At 46.8% G+C, this 21044-nt stretch overlaps 1 protein-coding gene across 5 annotated transcripts in view; it reads right to left on the bottom strand.

Moving 5' to 3' along the window:
• Window positions 1–21044, bottom strand: part of hoxb3a (homeobox B3a) — an 85183-nt gene that overhangs the window by 8657 nt on the left and 55482 nt on the right. For 3 of the 5 annotated variants that reach the window (XM_037476150.2, XM_037476148.2, XM_037476149.2), the window contains exon 3: window positions 4408–4474. The gene's annotated coding sequence lies outside the window, so the exon portion shown is untranslated. Of the gene's footprint in view, window positions 1–1196; window positions 1595–4407; window positions 4475–15379; window positions 15608–21044 lie in introns of those variants that run through there. The other 2 variants (XM_037476153.2, XM_037476155.2) reach the window with 2 other exon arrangements.

The raw sequence follows: 21044 nt of genomic DNA on the forward strand, positions 1-21044 counted from the left end.
GCCAAATTGATTTAAAATAGAAAAAAGGAAATAGAAAGAAAAAAGTAAATGTATGTATATTATTCTTTTTTTACGGGACTAGACATTCCAGCCCTTCTAGATCTCAGCACGTCCAACATGTCAGCCATTTATCTTTCTAGTAGACAAGCTGGAATCCTAATTATTTACTCTGAGGAATAGTCCCAAGAAGAGAGGGAGAGAGCAATGGAGACGGGAGGGGAGCGCGGCCGTGGCATTGAGTGTTGGAGGAATAGGTTATTAAATCATACCGTTGTTTCGCCATTATACAGGACACGTAATGTCTCTGCCCCCTTGCTTGTAGGGGCTGCAGCTTAATACAATCACCAACTTTACTAGACGCCTCCCTGAATAATCCATTTACACGGACAGAGAAACGGCCACCCAAACAAAAACAACAGAGGGAGGGAGGGTAGGGTGAGAGAGGGAGAGGGAGAGGGAGAGATCGGCAAATGGTGTCCAGTGTCTGTGTTTTATCCTGGGATATAAAATTACAAATGGCGCCTGCCATGAGAGGAGCAACGCAAGCAGGGGGTCACACAGAGAATGCATTAACTGGACAATCCACGCATGGCTTGAACCCATTAACAACACACACACACACACACACATACACACGGCGGGAAAGAGAGGGTCCAGTTATGTGGAGGCGAGGCCAGAAACAACCAAAGATGGACCAGATCAGAGCCATCAAAACAATGAACTGTGAAATACAGTGTGAGATAGTAGCATAATAATAACAACAACAACAATAATAATAATAATAATAATAATAATAATAATAAGGGGGACATGGGGGCAGAAGGTAACTACTACATAGGTCTTAGATAATAGAGAACAAAATAACGGGCGGCTCACAAATAAATAGTTTAAATGGATGGAGAGGAGGAAAAGAAAATGAGAAGATGAAGAACAGAAAGAAAGGGGACAGGGATGGAAGGCCGAGAGAATAAGGGGGCGGGGGGGTGGGGTGGGGTGGGGTGGGGGGGATGTCGCTACAGCAGTTTAAAGCGTTGTGAACTCTTCTTGAACCGGGACTGAAGTCGTATGGGCCATAAATCACTGAGCCGATCTCAGGCCGCACAGCCAGCAAAAGGCTCCCGTGTTTCTGCCGTAACGTGGTTCGGGGTCACGCAGCTACCGGCAGGCCTAGCCCCCGCGCGGGCAATGGTCCTTACCTTATTTAGCACCGGTCCCGGTCCAGTCCGGCGCGGACCCGGAAAACCCGCATCACAGAGTATGTCCTAACGCGCGTCTGGTAGTGAATAATAATCCTAACGATTGAACAAAAAAACCAATCCGATCCCAGTTGTTCAGTCCAGTTTTGGTCCTCTCCTCCTCCTCCTCCTCCTCCTCTTCCTTATCTTGTTCTTCTCCCCGAAAGCCCGTTGCTCCTCCGGTGCCGTCTCGAGGCTACAGCTCGGCTGTTCGGGATCACCAGCGCCTCCGCAGCTCCTCCCGGCGGCAGACCGGGCACCGTGCGGCACGTACGGCCGGCTGGGCGAGAGGCGGACGGGGCCGGAGACACGGACGCCCGGGCTCGTTGTAGCCTACGCTAATGGGCTACAGGCAGCCAAGCTAGCGCACGAGCTGAACGAGTTAACCGGGAGCCTGCCTGCTGCCTGCTCGCCCCCCCCCCCCCCCCCCCCCCCCCCACCACCACCAAACCCCCTCTACCACCCCCTTCCGTCCTCCTCCCTCCGCCCCAGCACCAGCGCTGCCTGCACCGCCGCTGGGAGATAACAAAAGGTCCAATTCCGTTCTTTTCGCGTGTGTCGCTCGCGCTGCCAGCCACTCGTCCCTGCTGGGCACCCTTCTTCTTCTTCTTCTTCTATTCCCCCCCCCCCCCCCGTCCACGTCCACGTCTCCGTCTCTCGGGTTCTCCCGCCTTTCGTCCCCGCGTCTTCGGTTCTGCCGTTCTGCCGCTCTGTGAGGCTCTTATCCGTTGGGTTTATTCCACACGGCCGGCAGCGGCGGCTTATAGCGGGGACCGGAGCAGGGACCGGTGCAGGGACCGGAGCAGGGACCGGAGCAGGGACCGGAGCAGGGACCGGAGCCCTCCCTGTGCGGCGGTAACCGAGCAGACAGCCCGCTCCCTTTATGTCGTTGACCACGCGCCGCGCGGGGATCAGTGGCACGGGGGGGGGAACAAGGGGGCTCCAAACACCTCGGCGGCACATACAAATACTGCCTCGAGTGAAAGAGGGCAGCAGGTGGTTTTTAGTCACATAAAACTGGGCTCATTTTGAGTTTAGAATTGAGACGTTTGAATGGTGAATAAGCGATTACACACACACACACACACACACGTTTCCATATTGGTGTAACTTTCAGCGTAAAGAAGGACAACACATGCATGCAGCATTGGCCATATTTTCATGTCTAAATGAGGTGAGAGCAGTTCTTCTCGTTTTGGCTGTGCAGTCCACACATTCAGGAAGACTCAGATAATAGCAACTAAACCCCCTCTCACACCAAGTTCAGTGTAGTCACAACACAAACGCACAGTCGGAGAGCCGCTGAGTGAAGATTAGATTTCTCTTTTGGGAGGATCACTGCACGGTGCACCGGTCTGTGGACACCCCTTCCCCCTCAACGCACACACACACACACACACACACACACACACACAACTTTTACAGGAACGCCACATCTTACCTCCCCCGAAGAAACGTCATAATGTGTATTGTTAATATTTCAACACCCGGTCTCCCTCCTACTGCTATACGTATATAAACACAAAGTGCAAAATGAATTTCAAAAATACACGAAAGCCACAGTGGAAGGAAGGAAGACATGCAGACAGCAACAATGTTGCAACTAGATAGCAAAAAAAAGCGATATGACGTCAACCTTTTACATCTTCCACTTCTAAGTCTCCCTTTTGTGCGAAGGGAAATGCAACATTGAATAAATAGGCTAAATGACAAGAAAAACTAAAGAAAAAATGAATAAAGAAAGTCCTACTATATTGTCATGCACACACACTTAAAATAGTGTCTGTGTCTATGCTATCCCTCTCTCTCTCTCTCTCTCTCTCTCCCTCTATTTCTTTATTCGGGATGCTACTCCTGTCGTTTATGGGTACGTAAGATTTATGAGTTTTCTCGCACCCAGCGGCGTCAGTGTGTGTGTGTGTGAGAGAGAGAGAGAGAGAGAGAGAGAGACAGTGTGTAAATAGACCCAAAAGATAGCATTGGCTCTGTGGGCTGCAGAGAGGCGTGGATGCGCTCCGTGTAGGTGGAAGGTGGGAGCCTGAAATGTGTCCCACTGCAACTTTTCCTACAAACCATCCCTCTTGTTTGGTATGAAAGGAGCGAAGGATCTGCTTACTGCTGCTGAAAAACCCGCCTCATCACTCATTAACGTATCCACTAATCAGCGGTTTTCGGCATTTTTTCTTCTCCTTCCTTTCACTGGGCTCGGAGAAGCGTGGATTATGTGTCTGCTTGTTAAAGCACGCCTGCTCTCGAAAAGGAGGGCCCGATTTTTCCTTTCGTTTTTTTTTGAAAAAACCTCTTTCTGCTCGCATGGCAGAACAAATCGACGGCAGCGCGTTTCGGACGGAGTCACGGATATTGGGTTCCACGACTGAAGCTCTCCGGCTATGGCAGAGCCGTGGAAATCCCCACTGGAGGCCACAGGGGACGGCACCAAGACATTTCCTCCAAAGCTCCATTCCTCTATTTTAAATACTATTTTATACTGTTTGCACGTGCAGAAAAGGGGACTCATTTGTAACATCTGCTCCTTGATGATTTGATGAATAAACCCGTACCTCCGTGACCTGATCCTTGCTGCTGCTTGTGCTAGTTTCGTTACATTTGCGTCGGGGTCGTTATTGTTTTTTTTAAGTTTAATAAGTCTTTTATGCCTGTTGCAGCCATCCCGCTGTCCTTCACACTTGTGAATGGTCACTACACGATATTTTACCACACACACTAACACATCGAACCTATTTCCATCATTTATGCAGATTCGGTCGATTATTAAAGAAATGAAATGGAGTAAAAAAAAAAAACTATTCGTGGAGAACAAAATCGACCACCTCTCTACTCACTTTGCTATGCTTAGACTTCTAACATTATGGCGTAGAAATGTTATACCCAATAATAACCCTAACTTATACAAATATCAACAACGGGGAATACCCTACACAACATTACGGAGCAGAAAAAAAAACCCAGATTTTATATATATTTTCCCCATGAAAAGAAAATAGCAGTTTAAAATAATATGCAGCGTTGTGATCGGATCGAATGGTCCAAATCTAAATAAATCATCCGGCACCACAGGGGTTTAAACAACACGAGCAGCTCATTTTCTAAACTTACACAAAGAACCACGTTAAATAAATAAATACAGACATCATTGAACAGCGGGACTCACCCAAAGGTTGCCTCTTATTTGCTGATGCTTTGGCGGAAGGGAACGGCTTCCAGGAAGCTCCTAAGAACTGTAACGGGAGATGGGGGGGGGGGGGGGAGGGAGAGAAAAGGATATGCAATTAAAAGGTTTTGTTAAAATTGGAGACGGCACAGACCTGGACGGGAGCAACCGCCAAATATCCCGGAATAAAAGCAATAAGAGCAGCGAGGCCGACGGAGGGGAACCGAGCCTCGGGTGGGAGCGATTTGACGTGTTATTGATTGTGGTTATCACGTTACACATCCTTTTGCATTCGCCGTATTTACTCTGCTGTTTGAAAATCTAGCCAAAGCAGTGCAATGTAGGAGATTGGGGAGAAAGGGAGGAGTCCCACAAATGATTAGAAGCAATAATGTGTAATGAGCTTATGGAGTGTTGAAAGCGTAATGTTAACCAACACGTGTGTGTCTGATGGTCTATTATCTTAGAAAAGAGGTAAATGGAGTAACTAAAATGCCAGACAGGCTTCATCTTAAATACGAAGCTGTTTAAAGATCATCGTTATTGCAAAAATACAGCTAATAGAAAATGATCCCAATCGAACCACATCCACGGGTCAATCCTGGTTCTTGTTGATTCCCTTGCAGATTATTGTACGAAATATAATCCAAAATCACAAAGTCAACAGGCATGAACTCCTCGTAATAATACAGAACAAATCCACCACAATAACAGCGAAGACGAGGGAGAAAAAAAAGGAAAAACAAATATAAAACCTCCGAAGCGTCGCCAGCCACCGACAAAACGGGAAAAGAACAAATGTGGCGCGCGCGAGAAAAAGAAGCGGCCCCACGAGGCGAACAGCTGTTTCCCTGCAGCAGCTCGAGGCCCCGAACTCCCAGAGAAACGCGCACATCCCGGAAGCCTTTGGTGCCCCCGTCCCGTAGCAGGAGGACGCATCCCGCCACGGACACGCGTCCTGGCGCCGCTGTGATATCATCCGGTGCTACAGGTGGGAGCGGCGCACGCATTTAATAAAGTGCTGGCATGAAATATCTGGCGCTCACTGCCTCTGAATCTGTTGTCTGACAGCTCACCCCCCAAACATATAAATCAAAAGCAAGGACCCCCCCCCCCCCCACCCGATCTCTCCGTACTAACCTGCACAACCACCACTCACAAGGCGTCCTACGTATTCATTGTGTCCCCCTCTGCGCGCGCTCACGCGCACCTCTGGCCAAAGTCCATGCCCGTCGTGGACCCAGAGGGTCTCGTCCCCGTGCCCCCCCCTCTCTCCTCCCTTCACTTCAGCCCCTGCAGTGTCCTAGTCGGGGGAAATTAGAGCGGCACGCGGGAGCAGAAGCGGCCTATAGTCTAAAGTTGCTCAAAAAGTGATCCAAGGGCCCAACTGGCTTAGCAAGGCATACAGGCCGAGACAAAGAGGAGAGGCCGCCTCCAGAGGCCCCCAGAGCAGTTGCTGAGCCAGATTCCTGAGTGGAGGCTGGGTATGAGAGGGGGGACTTTTCCATAGTCACGGATTGGGATCCCAAATCTGAATAAAAATGAGGCAGATGGATGTCTTGGTTTTTGTTTTGGTCTGAGGCTTGAATTCAATTCTGAAATCATGAATCACAAATCTGCCTCAGAGGGCTTGGAACACAGCACATTTCAGAGAGTTAAATTGACTCTGTGAGATTCAATTTGAACTCTAAGCTGGTGTTTATATTGTCCCAATCTTGTCAGTGTTAACAACACTCAACAAAGTGTTAACAATTTAACTGAATAAGTATCCAAATAAATCTGCTGTTGAATACAACGTCATTTAGCTGATGCTTTTATCAAAAGCAACTTATGTTGCATTTTTAACACTTGGAGTTTACATTTTAGCCCAGGGAGCAGTTCAGGGTTAGGAGTATTGCTCAGGGACACTATGACATGGAACATGGGTAAACCAGGGTTCAAACCAACAACCCTGTGGTTCCTGGAGCACCGTCACCAATCCATGTCCCACATTACATGGAGTTAAGCCTGATACCAAGAAGTGTGACACTGTACAGTTACATTTCAATCCTATCAAAGAGTTCATTTAACTAGTAAGTGTTGCACATGAATCTGATCTTCACACTGGATGATGACTCCAACTCCAAAGAGTTGAATCTTTTTGCAGTGTGATTTCAACTCTTCACTTTTTACACTTTTCCCAAACACCGGAAAATTAACTCGAAGGATTTTGCTGTGTAATCTGTTCACATGCAACATCCTTGGGATGAAGTTTAAATTGTATATTATGGGTTTTTTTGGCACATATATGCACAGAATGCACATTTAATGAATAAACAACATCCATATATTTTGTTCATCTCCAGTTTCTTCTTTGTCCTAAATTCTTTAGACCCTATACAAAACTGGACACAAAACTAAAACACTATATAGTTCAGACATTGTAGTTCATGACTATAGGACAATAGATGTGATAAAACATTAAAGACCAACCTGGTGGTATTGGCAGAGAAGCAGCACCAAAGCACTCTGTGATATGTTGGCTCACAGCTCTCCAAGTGTGACCTTTGACCCGGAGGAGCAATAGCTCAGTTCGTTAATGATTAAGCCAGAGCGGCAGAATCTCAACTGTGCCGTTAAATGCTTTAAAGCTTTTCAACTTTTAATTGTGACACAAAGATGTTTTATTTTCAATCCGTAGTCGTTTTTTGCTCTTTTGTGAAACTGAATTCAGGTGGTAAAGGAGAAGATTTAAAAGATTCTCTTCCAACTCCAACACAGTACAATATTCACTTTTTAAAATCATTATATTAGTAAGTGTAAAATAATCCACCAAACGATGTTTGCATGTAATTATTGATGAATGTTTTTTATATAAAGATTATACAGCTTGATGAGTTCTTCCTCCTAATCACAGTCCATGTAATGATCACATGCAAACATAAAAGTAGAGACTTGTGGACAGGCCTTATGTTGGACAATATGATGTCAAAGAAACGTTTGCCATGTCCAACATTGTAACCAAATATATATATATATATTAATAATTAAATAATTAAAAATTGAAGTAAAAACAATCAAAGTCAGGCCCTAATATTGTACGACGAATCGTCACACGAAATATTTTCGAGGTGTAATGGTCATGTCCAAATATTGCACAATAATTTTATATCATAAAAGTAATCAAATTATAATAATATTAATAATATTGTAAGCCACAGTAAAGCTACAAGTAGTGAACAATGTAAAAACCATAGAATGAGTAAAGATAATCAAGGTTGTGTCCATTTAAAATTAGCACAGCCGATAATGTTGGAATTATTGTGGTTACCTCTGCGGTATGTTCAGTTGATCGAGTTACAAACATCAAAGTCATATCCATATATCGTACAACAAGACAATGACTAGAAGTGTGATTGCTAACACTCTCAGCCTTTCCTCTTTATTTATTATAGAAGCATTATCGGACAAAGCTGAAGCAAAGTTGCAGTAGCTGAAAATTAGAATATATATACAGTATATATATGTATATATAATTGTGTGACCTTAAAAAGCTTTGGCCTAAAACGACCTAGCGATGGAAATATCCCCCCATGTGTATCCAATTTCCTGATTTGACCTAATTTACTGCAACACCACTGGGCTTGTAGCCAACCGCCTTCCTCCCAAATGATCTCCATGGTTACAATTGCATTAAGTTTGGCTGACTCTTTTCCCCATATGCTGAACTCTGTCTAGCTCTATCTTTAATGGTAAGAAAAAAAAAAGAACAAGAGGAAGAAATGAGTGCTATATGTCCAAACCCCGTCCCAAAAAGACACCATGTATCCGTCCATGTTCTCATCGTCCAAGAGAAACTTTTCCCTCGGCTCCGGGGCAAACCAATCACACGCTTTACACATCACAGGCTGTTCATTTTACACAATAACCCAAACTGGATGACGCCTTCTTCATGCACTACGCATGCAGTTTAGTTTCCAAAGTTATCTGAGGTAGACTGGAAAGCTGAAAATATCTCAGCACTCATAAGTGCAGTCTATTGTTCAATATTTCCAACCATATTCTGAGAGGGAAACGCTGCTCTTATGAAACTTATGTCTAACATTACGACATTAAGACCAAAACCCCCTCCCTACCACATCCCAGGATGCCCCTGAACCACCAAATGTCACGCTGTCAGCGCCTTCCTTTGATGGCAAGTTAATCTTTATCAGAGATGGTAATCTTTAACCTCAAACTCAAAGACGGAAAAAAGGCCCCGAGAGGGAGAGGGGGGGGGGGCAGAGGGGTAGGAAGGAGCGATGTGGAGCTCCCTTTTATACTCCTGAGCCATGAAAAATGCCAAGCTCACCAGGTCTGTCAAGAAGGAGGAACAGGGATGGATGTGACTTGTAGTGTGTGTGTGTGTGTGTGTGTGTGTGTGTGTGTGCATGTGTATGTGTGACTTTAAATCTGGTTGAATGAAGCCGAGTTGTGTGAACATCCTGCGGTGGCCCTCGGGCAGGCCGGGTGTGCGCCGCCCGACGTGGAGGCCTCAAAGTCCCACCCTCAGATTGCCATGAGAACACTGCAGCTTCTGGTTGTCTCCCCCAACACCCGGAAGCCCAGAAGCCCATGAGTCTGTCGGTGTGCGTATGTGGAGTTTCAGCTCGACACAATCGAGTCAGTTAAACACAAGCTCCCTCCCTGGCCCGCCCCTCGATGATACGTTGCATTTGGATTTTCCTAATATTGAGGCCCCTGTGTGAAGGAACCTGTATTATTGGCCCCACATTCGTTTCCTATCACGCTGTCCTGACACACAGATCCTAATAAATAAAACAGAGGAGCTCTAGCTCCCCCCCCCCCTTCTCCCGCTACTCCAATCAGTGTGTTGCCCAGTTTCGTCAGTGATGTATGAAAATAATCGATTACATCACAGCGGCAATGTTTTTTTAACTTTAAAATCTTTTTTAGCGGAAGTGAGCGAAAGCCAATGAGGTCAGGAGAGCTTAATTTGTTGATCTATTTATTGCTACAATGAAGCAACTGGTCCCGGTTGGGTTTCTTCACGATAGGAAGATAGTAGATCTTCTGTGGGATGTATAAGGCTGCTGAATGAATCGGGTGTCAACCCCACTTCTGGAGGAAAAAGCCTCAGAAGCCTATTTCTGGAATCCTAACCCTGCATGGGTTTAAGTCCCATGTATTCATGACAAACAATAACAAACATAACTGCATCATTCGGATGGACCCCAACAACTCATTCATTATGAAACTTACAGTTCTATTATTTGACATTTTATCTGGAAGTAGCACTCACTGCTAGATCTGTTTTTTTTGTATTTGATCAGAATAGAAAAAATAAACCAATGCATCAAATTATAAAGCAGACCTGAAATCAGGGGAGACGAATTGGTGATGAAATGGTCATAAATACCTCCATTCAGAGCATGCATCATTTGATTAAACATCTTTCAAATGTGCACGTGTGATTAAACAGATTTGGAGGATTAGGGTAAACTGATATTAATATGCTTGCATTTGAGCCTCTGCCTGTTTCATTTTCTAAATCCAAAGGAATGTGTTGTGCATTTCCTCTGTGTTATGGGGTGGTGGGGATGCACTTTGTAGAGAAGGAAGGGCAGAGAGGGACGAGACGGGAGAGAGAAGCGGGCGGTTTCTCGGGTAAACAATCTGTTCCCACTGCCATAAATCATGGAGCTGCAAACGTGCATCTACTCTGGTCACACCTAGCCGTCAGGGCCCCCCCCCCGTTCAACCCGACTCATTCCGGGAGACACGCACGCATCTCTGTCCACACGCACTGCACCCCATTCCAGCTGAAATCTCCTTCCTCAAAGACGGAGGAGAAAGTGTGTCCAAGGCGCCCCGAGAGCGGACCGCGGGCGGTTCGAGGGACACTGAACAGATCGTTAATGACACGTCGAACGATGGAGCGCGTGACAAAGAAGTGTGTGTGTGGGGGGGTGAGGGGGGGGGGCACATCGGAAAGGTGAGGCAGAAGCATCCCGGCAGACCTTACCTCCTCTCTCTCGGCATGTCTCACCTCCTGGTGCAGTGGGTGAGTGGGTTTCCCCCTCCAGGATGCATGGACGCGCACGCGGAATGAAGAAGAGCACGGGAATCAATCCCTCGTTGGAAAGACCACGGACGGATGTTTACCCTGTTTTGTAATACTATTATTTTTTATTCCCATCTTATAGTATTAACCAAAATGGCTCTCTAAGCCGGCGGCCGTCGTGGTTACGGCGTCTCCATCAGAACGCCTCTGTCAGGGGGCGACAGGCGTGTTATAAAGGAAGAAAAATACATACATCTCAAGTCGGCTCCGCCATTAATCTCCAACAATCAAAGTCTACAGCGTGCAAGCGATCGGCGACTGCTCGGTCTGCGATACTTTATCCTAAAAGCACGCACGCAGCGTGGGCGCGCTCAATCCCTCCCCCCCCCGCCCGTGCCCTACAATCCTTCCTTATAGCTGGCTGGCGCGGTTTCTTCTCCTGTTGGGCAGCAGCGCCAGCTCCTCCACGCACAGCGTATGCACCGAGCGAGCCGTTTTCCTCTGGCAGGACTTTGATTTGTCTTCCGTGGATCGTGCTAATACCTTCCTCCCCGGGCTCCCCTCCTCTGTCCCTCTCTGCGCTCTCCTTTCCTTCCCGCCAGGCTTGGTTCGAGCCACTTAAACGCACGCTGATGCCTTTCAGACCCCCGGCGTTGACCCGGTTAACCTACGCAAACCCAAATAGCCCAGATGCGTCTATGCAAATGGCCACGCGTCCGTCTCGGTGATTCTGGGCCTGCGGCTCCCCGCTTCTCCGTCCCCCGCCGGCTCTGCTGCGGTGTGCTGGTTCCTGGACCCGGCTACGGCCTGGCAAGAACCAGGGGAGTTGGGTTTGGAGGTGGTTCTGGTTGTCGTCGCTGCCCAAAAAGGAGAGTGTGATTGAGGTGCACGCGGGGCCTGACGGCCAGATGTTATTGTTACATGGCGTCCGACTGAGTGCGATCAGAGCGGAGAGGATCGTCAAAGCAGAGAAGATGCAGCGTGGATCGATTTCATTTCGGAAATGATATCTGGCTTCGACTCAATTTTTTTTTTTGTGTGTGACAATTTTGTGGTTCTGGCCATTATTCTCAAATACAATTTACACGTATTTACAAAACAATATATTGTCCAAACGTATCTTCTCTGTACCGTTAGAGACAAAGCGAGGAAGGGACGTTTAGTTCATTGTAAATATTTACCCACTGCGATATAATGCAAAAACAGAAGGGCTTCATGGAAACATTTGCAGCTTCGCCGTTTCTCTCATCGCCATCGTGCACGCGGTTGGACGCAGGAACGAGAGGAGAAAAAAAGAAGAGGGCTCTGGATATGGCCTCCGCCGCGAATCTCTCACGCGCTTTGAACCGCTTGCTCTCGGTTATAATTTAGTGCGAGGGTTCGTATTGATTTATTTCCAAAACGGGTAATCATCTCCGCGCGCGGGCCCGGAAGTACCCGTACACGTGGAGCACGAGCTTGGAAACCAGAGAAGGCACTGTAGGATATAGGTTAGGTAATATGTGTAGCATGTATTGTAATAGGAATTGTGTCCTTATTCCAGCCGATCAATGGCCTCCATTGTGATAAATCATGGTGGAGAATCTCCCCCTCGCGGAGGCTCCTTCAACCAAGTGTTAACGTGTTTTGGGAACATTGTTTCTCGCACACTTAAATCTTCCGCTCGTTAACGTCCCGATGCAGATTTATGAGAGCGAGCGCTGCTCTGATTTATGTCGCACACTTTTCGGCACGTCTCTGCTCACATTTAAACCGAGTGGATTCCGTTCCTTCCCTGCTGCTGTTTTTGTTGTTGTTGTTTTTTTTTTATATTTACCTTTTTACTCAGCGACCACGTCATGTGACTGTTTGTATAGAACATTCAATCACATTACCCTCTCTGCCGATTGGAGACAGTAGCCCCGTGTTATTCTCTGATACTGTTCGGCCCTTGGATGTGTCTCGCGTGGGCAGAACTGCGCATTTTAAAGTTGAACTCAACGAAATATATTTTTATATTTATACAGATATATATATATATATATATATATTTTTAACTAACTCCATTACTTACTTTGATACTTTGACCATCGTATCCATGGAACATGGTTTGCGTGGATTAATATTTACGATATTTAAATATTTAGATATTTATTCTGATACAGCCGCTGTGTTCCTGACATTCTTTCAAAAAGTTTTTTGTGCTCGTGTTGTTCCAGTTTTGTTAAAGTTGTCTAAAGATCACACATATAAGTGATGGTTGGAAATATTACACCCACATATATATATAAAATATATCTTCCAATATATATATATATTGGAAGATATATTTCCCCCCTCCCCGAAACGCCCAGTCGGCGCATTTACTATCCCTGCGTGGGAAACGAACAGAGAAGAAGACAATATGGCTGCCAATTCACTGGGCAGTGAGTGGGAAGATGCGCCTTGTCCGCGTGTCGTCGTGGGCGTCCTCGGACGCGACCTTGTCTTTGACCAACAACCGGATGCCTCAGTCACAGTGGAAGCAAACGTACACACAGCCTTGTTTTCAGTGAGTTCAAGCGCGAGACAGCGAACTGCCCGGAGACCAAATAACACTTTGCTCTGAGCTCGGCGGCTCGCATTCAGGCTGAAGACCCACCCCCACCCCCACCCCCTCTCTCTCCGACAAAAACACACGCACACAAAACACGTTGAACTGAAAACAGAGAGGCGTTTCAGCCATAACGATAATAATAACAAAACACCATACTAGGTTTATCTAAACATGTGTAACCACAAAAAACCCGCCCCCACCTCGTGGGGACGGCGGGACTTGTCGCGCGGAGCTGTCCCTTGTCCCTCTGCACGTCTCCGTTCTGTGACTTCACAGTAACGTGGAGACGGATGTTCTCACGCACACGCAACACTACAACACACGGCCATTGCTGCTGCGTAACGCCTGCTTCTTATACTTGTGGGCAGATAATTGAACTTTTTCAACTGGGTTTCGATGTGCAAACTATTTCGCCAGCAGAACAAAACTCGCTCTAGGTGGAGGTCACGTGCCCGACGTGAGATAAGACGAAGCGGGACACGTTATTTTCACCGGGGTGACTATTTTAATGCAACGCTGCAGCTCCCTCTCTCCCCTCTGTCTTTATTTTCATCCGTCCATAGAAATTAGGCCGGAAGGACACGGCGCCAGGAAGGAAAGAATGCCGGTTACGCAAAAAAGGCGCCGCCTTTTGGTGGCATGTAGCTGTTGTTATGGGATGGAAAAGACGCGGGGCCACTGCATTTGGTTAAAGTAAGGTTTACAGTGGGAGCCGTGGATGCTGGCACACCCTTACACCCATCCACGCACCCACCACCCATCTATCCAAACATCCACCCATTCATCCTTCCATCCATCACACGAATATGCATCAAAAGTTGATTTAGAAAATACACATGAATTATTATGATCACAATGCCGATCGAAAGTTGTCCTTACAACTAATTTTGTGTGTGCAATAAAAAACGTATACACTGTCCCCAGTACCTATTGGTCCCCAGCACCATGTAGATTCTGGCCTTTGTTGCAGAAATAAATACACAACTGGAAATGAAATGCATGTAACTATTAACACCGCATCTTCTTTGACCTACATACGTAAAGAGAAGGAGAATGAGGAGAAGAAGAAGTAAGTCCGATTCACGGTGACAGGTATGAACGAGGAAAGGCAGAGACACTTGAGCGCTGACATGAATAATGGCGCAGACATCAAAAGAAAATATATTTTTTAAAAGAACTCAAGAGTGAGGCTAGCAGCACATACATGAAGATATTCACTCCACCACTATGAGGGAGGTCATGGTGGCAAAGCCCGTAATAAAGTGGACGTGAAACTCCATGCCGGGGTGATTTTCGCTGGGTGGCACCTCTCAGCGCGCACGTATTTTTAATCACTGCGCGACGTCGCCCGGGGGGGGGGGCTCGTTCGCGCCGGAGACCCGGACTCGAACCGGCGTTTATGTGAGCTACGCTTCCCCCGGCTGAGCTACTTGGGTTCGCCCCCCCCCCTCCTCCCCTCCTCTGTTGGACAAGTCCCCAGGAGTTTTTCTTCTTCTTTTTAAATCAGATTTCACGGCTGGCCGAAGGCGTGCCCGGTGTGCGACATTTCAACAAATTGTTAATTGGTCGGCGCGGCAACTGCCGACCTGGAGCCACCGCCACTTACATTCTGAGTAAGAAAAAAGGACATCAACTGAAGTAATAATTAAGATTGAAAGACACGCGTGTGTGGTGCGCGGGGATGAATATGTAGAGCAGAGAGAGAAAGCGCGCGGTGGGAAACCCAATTGGATCAGAAAAAGAGAGCCCTTGACATCTCTTCTTCCTCCTTCATCTTCTTCTTCTTCGTTCCAGTGTATCATCGGTCCATCGACCGTCAAAAACGCGTGATTTATCGCGGACGGCACCGTTAACAACAGCACTCCCTCACAAATACACAATGGCAGCCCTGGCCGCACGCTGACACCCTGCCTCACTATAAATCAAGAGAAGACGCTTGGCAAACGGAGAAGAGAGAGAGACACCGAGATTAAGAGAGAGAGGGAGAGAGAGAGAGAGAGAGGGATGGAAGGGGAGCCGGGCAGATAGAGAGACGTGTAGAGGCAGACAGGAGGTGATGGTAGTAAGATGGAGAAGAATAATCCAAGTGCTCCTTAAAATATAAACAGCCACCGGCTCATGTCGCTCTCCTCTCTCTCTCTCTCTCCCCCTCTCTCTCTCCCTCACGCGCACACACACACGCTCCCGGTCTGCGAGCAGCCTTGCTGCACCACTCGGAAACCTATAAACAATGGCTGATGATGATGGGTGGGGGGGATGAGATGTGTAAACAACACGAAAGCAACATGCACGATGGAGGAAAATAACACGTCGAAAGACGGGCATTGTGTGCGTGGGGGGGGGAGCATATTTACCACGGTGTTAAAATAGCCTGTGATTCACTGGGAGAGGGACGCGGGTCGAAGGCGGCGCAGCGGCGTGCAAGGTGAGGAAGAAGAAGAACAAGAAGAAGAAGAAGCGCAGAAGAAGTGTGGTCTCTCCCCATGCAATCCACCTTCCTTCCGCAATACTCACGGTGTCCACAAAGACCCGCAAGACGCACACCCGTCCAATTTTTGTTTTATTGCAGCCTCCTTCTCTCTTTTTTCTTCCCCTCTCTCTCTCTCTCTCTCTCTCTCTCTCTCTCTCTCTTACACACACACTCTCTCTCTCAGTCGGCGTTTCTCGGTGTCTCCTCTTCGCCCCCCTCCCCCTTACGCTGCTACGGGGGGCTCGTGCTTTTTTCGTGAGAGAACAGTTGGATTCTCCATGACACACACACACACACACATACACACACACACACACACACCCGCGTGCGCGCACGATCCCAAACCGAATATAGTGAAGCCTATATTTATGTGTTAACAACTAACTAACTAACTAACTATATATATATAAAATATATATTTATTTAATACACACACCATCTTAATCATTTAATTACTCGTGGGACGTTGGAGGTTGGGTTATCGGTGGGAATTGAGGGGGGGGGGGGGATTCTGCTTTCCGTTCGTGGGACACACCCGGAGCAGTTCACGCAAACAATAAATAAAAAGAGCACGCGAACGCAGCACGGCCGATTGTTGTGATTGAAAGATGATTGTCACCTACTATGCCGTTACTAAAGAAATGACCGGGCGCCACGGAGACTCTTTCTCCGTTATTCCTCACTGTCAGCTCGCACTTGGTGTGCTCTTAGTCGACAGAAAAAGTAGGGAGGGATCCCGTCTCATATTTCAATGTGTTTGCTTGGAAGTCTTCGGCATTTAAGCAAATTGCGAGCAGTTTCGTTCTCATCATTGCTGATTTATTTCCATTGCTTTAATTGCGGTGGCGCTCGGCTTAAGATGCAACCGCTTTAAATTGTTAAATCATTACAAATTCCAGCAATGTTTTCGAAAATCTGTTAAAGCAGGTGACCATTCCTTATCTGATCCATCCTTTAGACTAAGGGAACGAAAAGAGAGACCCCAAGGAAGGCCAGAGGGACACCGACGAGGAGACCGAACCCCGCGGCGAAGCCTCGGCGGGGGCAGCAACAATGGATCCAAGGAGCAGAGCTGAAGCCCTCGCAGCAGAACAATGGAGCTCTAGATTGTGCAAGAAAAGGCTAACCGGGCTAGCCATGCATGCTAAGAAGAAACACAAGGTCAAACTATGGGTCGGGCGGTGTCTCCTCATTCCGTGCAGCATTTTACAAAATTCCTAATTTTCCAAATCCCCGTGTTCAGATGCTACAATAAACACACTGTGTTTATCCGCTACAACTGCTGCAGGCTGAAGACCACAAAAAAATGATACAATACGTTTCTAAAAATAGAACCAACATAGCAACAAAATAAAATACAAATAGCGTGAGTTCTGATGCTGGTAATTCATTTATCCTCCCTTTTTAAATCCCATAGAGATTTTTACCCACAACAGAATTTAAATCCAACATTTGCGGCGGTGATGATGGCGGCGGTACGGCCATAAATTATAGCAATCACAGTGTGAACACAACAGCAGAAGATAAGTATAGGCTGAGAGCCACGCGCTGTGTAAACTTGGCCCAGCCGCACGCGAAGCTGTTAGAAAATACATTCCGAGGTCATAAAAATCCGAATTATGACGGTTGGGGGTGCGTGCCAAACACAAAGAGGTGCCTTTGCCACACGATTTACCTAGATATTTATAGAGATTTGCTGGCTAATGAATTTGCATTATTCATTACAAAAAAAATATATTAAAATAGTTCGCAGTTTTAAAGACGTTTTGATTAACCTCGCTAATAATAGTTTTTGTTAACATATTGGAATCTCACCAAACAGCTCATAATTAAAAGTGGTGGTTCTTTTGGATGTTAGGGGTCTTCTAAGTTGGTGATGGATTGCGACAGGTAGGGTCTTCCTCATCGTTGATGATTAACTGGGTCCTGAATAAAAAGAAAAAACTGAAAATGTCTCTTTGTCAATACGGAGAATGGCCGTAAAATCAAAGTGTCCGCGAGGTGATTAAGTGCCTTTTTATTACACCAGAAGAGCCTTTAACAGTATTATTATTGCATTAACTACACCATTATTATTGTTATTTTAGTTATTATTAAGGCTGGACCAATCCGGTGTGGAGATCAGGGAAGACAAAGACAGTAAGCGAGAGAGCGAGATTGATTTACCGAACCCCGGACTCGCCTTTCAAAGCAGCTCGTAAATCTGTCACAAAACGGCTGCACGTGCACAGCAGTTTTTTAAAAACATTTCCCCTGCGCAAGACGCAGAGTCTTTCCTTCCGCTAAAACCATGGGATGGGCCGGAGACGAGGCCCCCCCGGCCGACGTCTCACGAGCCGTACGGTGGAACAACCACCCGAAGCCTTTCAAGGCTCGGTAGAGCTCAACGGGGACCGGAAACGGATCGAACTCAAAAGCCAGGAGCCTTTTAGAAAACAAAACGTCAACGCACCTATTGCCGTTTTTATTATTATAATTATCATCATCATTATCGTTATTGTTATTACTGTTGTTATTATTATTATCATTTTTAACAAACACTCGTATCACATGTAACCTTTAACTCGGCCACGGTTTTGCATGTTTTATTGTAACATGTGTCCGGCGATCTCTAAAAGTCTGTAAAAATGAAATATTTAAACAACACGCGTAACGCCGCAGTTATTAATATAGGCCACGAGCCTATTCATCATTGGCATTTAACGGATATAAGCCCCGGCGACGGGACACTTCCTTCCGTTCCCTGCACGCAACGTCACGCAGACGGTGACACCGTCCAACTGCAGGGGTCAAAGGAGACCAAAATGCGTATTTCGATGACTATTGCTGCCATGTGTTGCTGCTATTTATTATGATTATTGCCATTATTATTAATCATAAATAACACCTGTTCACATTGCAGCAGCATTTCCCTTCGGCAGTTATGGCCTAAAATGTCAGGGCACAGGACTATTTTTAGAAGCGCGCTGCAACCGGCTTCCTTTTTATACTTAATACGTGTCGATTTTTAAATGGCCACCGCGCTCTCTCCCTCTCTCGCACACACATGCACAGTAGAGTAAAAAGCCTGGCAGCCATATATCTCTCGCTACGACCTCCTCCTGCAGCCGCCTGCGCGGCCTGCACCGTGACCTCCCTTCTCCTGGCACTCTCCACAATAATAAATTCAACCAGCGTGAGGAAAACGCGCCGGCGATTTGTCTAGCAATTAGTTAACCACCACGAGACTCCCCGGGCCAGAAAGCCAGAGAGAAAGAAACACCGACAAAGGGAAATACGTGTCCGTGCCAGCCTTTGATTTAAGCACGTGTTCACTCTTGCGCCCACTTACTGTACGTGTGTGTTTGGTGAAAGCCTGAATGCTTGCTGTATGAAGCTCTCTCTCTCTCTCACACACTCTGATCATAAGCAACAGGTATTAACAGGCGGAGGCTGGAAGAAACTTCAAATCCCAGAGATGAAAGAACAGTCGAGTCCACTTTCAGTCAACGAGAGCTCGTTGGGCCTTTTGTATTTTGAGTTTTTAATTTAAGAGGAATTTTTAATGAACCCGCAAGAGCAGACATCACATTTAGTTCGTCGGAATTCATGTTCAAAGAAACGGCAAGTGTAGCTTTGCTTTGCCCCCTGTTTGTGACACGTGATTATGCTTTACCGCAATGAACAGACACGTGACCTCACACCCAAATGAGGAAAAGCCGAGTTTGTTATTCAGTCTCCTCGCAAAGATGTGCTAGGTTTGTCTGAAGGTGTCTCAGCGAACCCCCGCCATCACGCGGGCGGCTTATTTGTGTCCAATGCACGACAGGCACTTCACAAAAGACAAGGCAGAAAGGGCAGACAATGCGGAGCAGGAGTTATTAAGAACGGCACCACTCCTGTTTATATGGTGGCCACAGGGAAGTGATGGAAAAATGAACTCCATCATCGGCTGTGTTGGTTCGGTACTTTTGCCGAATATCTGTCACATTCGTCCTCAGGTTTTAGCTGTGGATAAAAACTATTTTTTTAAATCTTATTTGCTGTACTTATTTAATATCCTACATGTAATTAAATCAAATTGACCCAAACTGTATTAATGTGCAACGATGAAATGGGAAGGACATATGTTTACAGGACAATTAGACCCATGATGCGGTTCTCACTTCTCCCTTTGGTGAGCCTAACCAAAAAGTCACAGCCCTGATCGTGGAAACGTCCTGGATGGATATATAATTCCACCCTAATTCAGTCTGCTATCTTTGGATGCTGACTGGAATGAAAACATGAACCCATCAGTTCAAGGAGTTGCAGAGCCAACACTGTTATACATATTGCTTATGAAGTAGAAATTGACTGGGCAGACCCTGTATCGGACAAATTAAATGGTAATGAAGGCCCAGTTGCCTCAGTGCTCCACATCACTCCCTCCCAGCTGCAGGTCAGATTATCAGGCTGGAAAATGACTAACAGCCCAATCCGGGTAAAAAATGGTTGCAGCAACTCACAATCAATTCAACACTAGTGTCAATATTCTAATTATGTGCATCAGCTTATCATGTCTTGAACTTTGCCGAACATAGTGTGAAAGTCTGCTGTCAATAATTATAAACATGGTTGGAACCACAAAAAAAAAGAGCAAAAAAAGCCGAGCAGCTTTACCGCAAGATAGTCTGGAGGGCCCAGTGTTTACATACAGCCCCAGTCTGTCCAAATACCATCCAGCCTCAGGAGGCATGTTCTCCTGCTGTCAGGTCACCCTTTCTCACAGTCACAAGGACCTACAGCAAGAGCCCAACAACAGCCCAAGGAAAACCTGTGATTGACAAATGCAACATTGGCAGAACTCTATCTTTGTGAAATGCAAACACAAAGGGATCCGTGGGCTTGGGTTGAGCAGTGAAACTTGCTCTGGTCAACACAACCAGGCCCCCCCCCTCAATCAGACAGTCAGCAGTGACCTGCCGCTGACCACCCTCCCCGGCTGTCTGGCTTTGGGAGCAGAGATAAGGCCTCTGTGCCCCGGGGTACAGTGCCTGTTATGACTGCTGGGTGGGGAGTCAGGGGGGGGGGGGTATGTCGGAGGGAGCAGGACAAATCTTGTGAGGTCAAGGGGGGATTTGGATTGGTGGGGGTATGGGTGGTGTGTGTGTGTGTGTGTGTGGAGGGGGGTAACCAGGGGTCAGCTTGTGGCTTCAGAGGCAGTGGACCTCATCGGTCAGAAGAAGGTGTCCCCTCGTTGAACCCTCTGAGGCCGCAGCTTGTAGCACCAAGGGCCCTGCGCGGCCATCGATTTCATTTTCTTCCTCCTCCGTCGCGCTTTGCCTTCCCTTCGATTCCCACCGCCTATGCACTTCCCTCATTAGTTTTTCTAACCTCTCCACGCATCACATCACGCCACAGTCCCGCTTTTTATTTTTGGATATATAGATTTCTGCAGGGGTCACGGAGGAGTGAGCGTGCTTCGTAAAGGCCCGCTGCGGCTTGCCGCGGGACCTCATTGGTAAAGGAGCCTTACAGATTGTTTTTTTTTCTGTTTTAGAGCGTAATATAGTATGCGTATGCATTAA

This window comes from Pungitius pungitius, chromosome 12 (assembly GCF_949316345.1).
Source record: "Pungitius pungitius chromosome 12, fPunPun2.1, whole genome shotgun sequence".
NCBI lineage: Eukaryota > Metazoa > Chordata > Actinopteri > Perciformes > Gasterosteidae > Pungitius > Pungitius pungitius.